This window comes from Ochotona princeps, unplaced genomic scaffold (genome assembly GCF_030435755.1).
Source record: "Ochotona princeps isolate mOchPri1 unplaced genomic scaffold, mOchPri1.hap1 HAP1_SCAFFOLD_97, whole genome shotgun sequence".
NCBI classification, from domain to species: domain Eukaryota; kingdom Metazoa; phylum Chordata; class Mammalia; order Lagomorpha; family Ochotonidae; genus Ochotona; species Ochotona princeps.
Genome location: NW_026700340.1, coordinates 159,478 through 165,477, shown reverse-complemented (window position 1 = coordinate 165,477; position 6,000 = coordinate 159,478).

Genomic DNA, 6,000 nt, shown 5'->3' with positions numbered 1-6,000 from the left:
TTTCCCCATAATATCACCTCCATTCACGAAGCGTTACTGTTCAGTTGTCTGCTATGTAAGTCCGCAACGACATTGCTGTAACAATTTTTAAGACTTCATCCCATTATATAGATATATCCAAAATTACATTGATAGTTCATTTTTAGTTTGGAATCTCTGATGCATGATGCATTGAGTGTTGATATGTGGATATTAAATTCTCCATCTTCTAGACACCATACATTCCAATTAGATGTTGAATTCTTACTGTTAGATAGTAAATATGGTATTGCTCATTAATATTTCACTTATTTCACTGAGCAAAATGGTCCATAATTGGGAACACTTAGTTGCTAGTGATATGGCTTCATTCTTTTCAACAGCTTAATAATATTCTACGGAGTATATGTGCCACAGTTTTAGTCACTCACATTCGGAAGGGCATTTGCAATATTTCTGTCTTTGCTACATTCTATTATGCTGCTATAATATAAGATTACCTATGCAACTCTCAGATCTTAATTTGTTTTGTCGCAACCTGTTCAGTTTATTTAACTGCGATTTCAACACCAAATAGGAACACAACTAGGAAGTCCAAGTACGAACTCCCCTATATGCTTCAGCTCTTGCTCTCCACATACTTATCAACAGCCTCATGCAATGGGAGAGGCATGCACACAGCAGCCAGTGTCAGGACCAAAACTCAAAGAAGAGGTTGACTTGAATCACTGGTGTATCTCTATCCTTAAACCTATCTTTCCACTCCGTCTCCTCATCGGGCAGTGCTTAATGCTACCCTAAAGATGCCTAAGTAAGGCAAAGGAGTCCCTGGTAGGAGAGAATGATGCCTGGGTGAAGTTAAATCTTGGTCCGATTTGAAAAAATGTGAAGCGAGACAGTCCACTAACACTCAAGAAACACCAATAGAGAATCCAATGTAGGAAGAAATGCTGAACAGCACAAGTGCTTTGGCTGAGTCGGGGTGAGATGGAGCCACCCTGTTCCCCTAGCAGGCGCAGCACGCACTCATTCTGAAGGTGCTTCAGACATCTCACGGGTCTGTCTCACTACCAAAGATGGTGGAAAGAAGATCTGTGAGACTGTATGATGCTGTTTGCAGATGTCACTTTGGTTGTGTTTTATGCAAGCAATCTGAGATGGATTGTCATTTTGTTTCCTTTCAGACCAGTCCAAAGTGACCGATTTGGCTGTTTCTGCCGATTCAGGTAGGAAATAAGAACCAGGGCTCCCAGGGGAACATGACGCCAAGCTGGAGCTTGTTGGAGCACTGTGTGTTGCTGTTTGCAGATGTCACTTTGGGTACCTTTTATGCAAGCAATCTGAGATGGATTGTCATTTTGATTCCTATCAGACCCATCCAAAGTGACCAATTTGGCTGTTTGTGCCAATTCAGGTAGGAAATAAGAACCAGGGCTCCCAGGGGAACAGGATGCCAAGCCTGAGCTTGTTGGAGCACTGTGTGTTGCTGTTTGCAGATGTCACTTTGGGTGTGTTTTATTCAAGCAATCTGAGATGGATTGTCGTTTTGTTTCCTTTCAGACCCGTCGAAAGTGACCGATTTGGCTATTTGTGCCGATTCAGGTAGGAAATAAGAACCAGGGCTCCCAGGGAAACATGACGCCAAGCTGGAGCTTGTGGGAGCACTGTGTGTTGCTGTTTGCAGATGTCACTTTGGTTGTGTTTCATTCAAGTAATCTGAGATGGATTGTTGTTTTGATTCCTTTCAGACCCGTCCAAAGTGACCAATTTGGCGCTTTTTGCCGATTCAGGTAGGAAATAAGAACCAGGGCTCCCAGGGGAATAGGATGCCAAGCCTGAGCTTGTTGGAGCACTGTGTGTTGCTGTTTGCAGATGTCACTTTGGGTGTGTTGTATGCAAGCAATCTGAGATGGATTGCCATTTTCTTTCCTTTCAGACCTGTCCAAAATGACCAATTTGGCTGTTTGTGCCGATTCAGGTAGGAAATAAAAACCAGGGCTCATAGGGGAACATGATGCCAAGCCTGAGCTTGTTGGAGCACTGTGTGTTGCTGTTTGCAGATGTCACTTTGGTTGTGTTTTATGCAAGCAATCTGAGATGGATTGTCGTTTTGTTTGCTTTCAGACCCATCCAAAGTGACCAGTTTGGCGCTTTTTGCCGATTCAGGTAGGAAATAAGAACCAGGGCTCCCAGGGGAACATGATGCCAAGCCTGAGCTTGTTGGGGGCACCTCTGCCAACTGTGTCTTTCCTGGTCTGACTCAAGGGAGCCCATAGCAATGTGTTTGAGAATCCCCTCTCAAGGTCAGTACCATTTCAGGACCTGAACTCAAAAGGTCCCTGTGTCCTTGGAGATGGCCTGAATTCCGTCCATGGGATGTGCAATTGCACTGAGACTAAGGACACATGGGAGACCTCATCCATGGACCAGTTGGACGCCCTCTGACACAACGTGCAAGGGCACTTAGCTTTGCTCACACACAATGCGATCTGGTTGCCATCCTTCTATGCTGAATAGCATTGTGTGCTTGAGGGTGCATCCTACTCTGTCAGTGATGCATTGTCGCGGCCAATGTGGCTTTGTTTGCTGGCTCTTGGTGGCAGTGAGCAGGTCGCAGTGGCATCTGAAGTGCCTTAGGTCAGTCTGGGTGACATGGAGCCACCCTGTTCCCTTAGAAGGCACTGCACGCACTCTTTGTGAAGGTGCTTCAGACATCTCACGGGTCTCCCTATCAAAGGTGGTGAAAGGAAGGTGTGTGAGCGCTGTGTGTTGCTGTTTGCAGATGTCACTTTGGGTGTGTTTTATGCAAGCAATCTGAGATGGATTGTCGTTTTGTTTCCTTTCAGACCCGCCGAAAGTGACCGATTTGGCTGTTTGTGCCGATTCAGGTAGGAAATAAGAACCAGGGCTCCCAGGGGAACATGATGCCAAACTGGAGCTTGTTGGAGCACTGTGTGTTGCTCTTTGCAGATGTCACTTTGTTGTGTTTCATTCAAGTAATCTGAGATGGATTGTTGTTTTGATTCCTATCAGACCCGTCCAAAATGACCAATTTGGCTGTTTGTGCCGATTCAGGTAGGAAATAAGAACCAGGGCTCCCAGGGGAACATGATGCCAAGCCTGAGCACTGTGTGTTTTGGGCACCTCTGCCAACTGTGTCTTTCTCTGGTATTCTCAAGGGAGCCCATAGCAATGTGTTTGAGAATCCCCTCTCAAGGTCACTACCATTTCAAGACCTGAACTCAAAAGGTCCCTGTGTCCTTGGAGATGGCCTGAATTCCGTCCATGGGATGTGCAATTGCACTGAGACTAAGGACACATGGGAGACCTCATCCATGGACCAGTTGGACGCCCTCTGACACAACGTGCAAGGGCACTTAGCTTTGCTCACACACAATGCGATCTGGTTGCCATCCTTCTATGCTGCATGGCATTGTGTGCTTGAGGGTACATCCTACTCTGTCAGTGATGCATTGTCGCGGCCAATGTGGCTTTGTTTGCTGGCTCTTGGTGGCAGTGAGCAGGTCGCAGTGGCATCTGAAGTGCCTTAGGTCAGTCTGGGTGACATGGAGCCACCCTGTTCCCTTAGGAGGCACTGTACACACTCTTTGTGAAGGTGCTTCAGACATCTCACGGGTCTCCCTATCAAAGATGGTGAAAGGAAGGTGTGTGAGCGTGTGTGTTGCTGTTTGCAGATGTCACTTTGGGTGTGTTTTATGCAAGCAATCTGAGATGGATTGTCGTTTTGTTTCCTTTCAGACCCGTCGAAAGTGACCGATTTGGCTGTTTGTGCCGATTCAGGTAGGAAATAAGAACCAGGGCTCCCAGGGGAACATGATGCCAAGCCTGAGCTTGTTGGAGCACTGTGTGTTGCTGTTTGCAGATATCACTTTGGGTGTGTTTTATGCATGCAATTTGAGATGGTTTGTTGTTTTGTTTCCTTTCAGACCCGCCGAAAGTGACCGATTTGGCTGTTTGTGCCGGTTCAGGTAGGAAATAAGAACCAGAGCTCCCAGGGGCACTATTTTCTTGAAGTGGTAGAGAAACATTTTCACAGTGGCATGTTTTCTGGGCAGTCTTCCTCCCCTGGGTTAACCCCCTGGAGTTGTGCAGGATATACCAATTTCTGGATTGAGTGTTGTTTTTGTGTCCTGGAAACCAAGGCAATAGTCATCTGTTGTATCCTTGATCCACCACAGCATGGATTGGGCACTCATCTGCCTCCAGGGTTCCCTAATTGCCTCTGTTACTTTTCTTTGTGGAACTATAAGGGGCAATTCTTAAAACACAAAGCAATATCAGTAATGAATTCCATCTCCAAAAATTATTTATGTGTGAGTGTTTTGGCCCCAATGTGGTTGACATCTCCCTGTCAAACTCTCATAGAATGCTTTGAAAAGTCTTTTTATCATGGAGCCTTGGAAATGTCTTAAGTTTCACCATAGGATTCTGTGATGTCTGGGTGTATGAATATTTGTGATTTTGTTTCCAAATGTGGATATGGGTTTTTTTTCTGAAAAATACTCTCAGATTTTTGTTTTGATTTCTCTTCAACAGAGACATTAAATTTCACAATGGGTTCGACATCAGACTCAGGTATGGAAAAAAGTTTGATTTCCCGATAAACACTGACCCCAAGGTTGAGCTAGGCTTTTATGTCTACCACAATTCTGTGTAATGACTCTTGTGGTTCTTTTTTTTTATAGTTTGTCTAGATTTTTTACCACCAATGTCTTTGACATCCTCAATCTCTCTTCCCAGGAGGGATAGATTTTTCTGGACAGTGACCTGCCCTGTTGGCATTTGTACTGAGACCCTACAATTACCCAGTTACTTATTCTGTTCTGCATGGACAACTGCCCACTGAATAGTCACTCTGCGTGTTACCAGAGCCTTTCAGGATTTCCAACTGTACCCTTTGTTCAGATCACAAGGGTGTTTCAATGCTGGACCTATGCATGTTGCTCCAACAGAATGAATTTCAAATGACAAGTGTCTACTCAGAAGCTCTATTACCTCTACACTTTGTTTCCCACATGCATTTTACATCACTGATAATTGTTGTTGTTGTTCTCATACATTTTATCACTCAATAGGTTGATGCTTGGGTTTCAAAGAACTCATTTTCATCTGATACTGAGTCTGTTTTCTGAAACTCTATGAAGACAGACTAATGTTTTTTTCAGTTAAAAAGACAAAGGACAGCAAAACACAAATGGGATACAGCATCCAACAGTATAAATGAGCAGAATGCTCATGTGACCATGCGTTAATGGGTGCCAAATCCAGGTGCTAGTTTGGCTCATCCTGCGTCCTTTCCTCTCTCCTATGTTGCTAGGGAGCCCCAAGGACATGCCTCCTCAGGCTTCCCTTTCAATGCCCTGTGTCATCATGTACCTTGTATGAAATTCTCTTTTGATACAAGTTCACATGAGGTTTTATCTTTGTTGCAATCTGTCATGAGCTGTGCAGGATGAGTGGTGATCCTTTGGGGAAACCATTTGGGTACTCACTTCACTATGACAACTATGATTCCATTGTCTCCCTCCACACCATGGCCCATTCTCTGTCCCCTGATCTGATTGTTTCACCATTCTCTATCCTAATGCCTTCTGAAAGTGTCCTTGATATTCAGGAGATAGTGGTGACACTCATTGGCCAATTGAAATGCTCTCAGAAATAACATACAAAGATGTGTATATGTTCTTACACTCAATTCTATCCAAGCACTATTCTGCCTTGCTACACGGATGTATGAAGTTCAGGATAGTCAAAATTCTTCCAGGAATATGTTTTAGGCATGGATTTTGTGTTGTTGTAAGCAGTTTTTATTGCCTGCCATCTGATGTGCTGTTGACTCTTGCTTGGAGCTCACATAAGGCGTGTTTTGTTTCCCATTCCACCTGCAGGACTCCTGGAATGATGTGTCAAATAAGTCCGGTCAGCCAGAGGCCTATGATGCCAAGCCTGAGTTGGTTATGAGCCCAAATTATTTTCTAACCTGTGCCCTCTATTTCATGT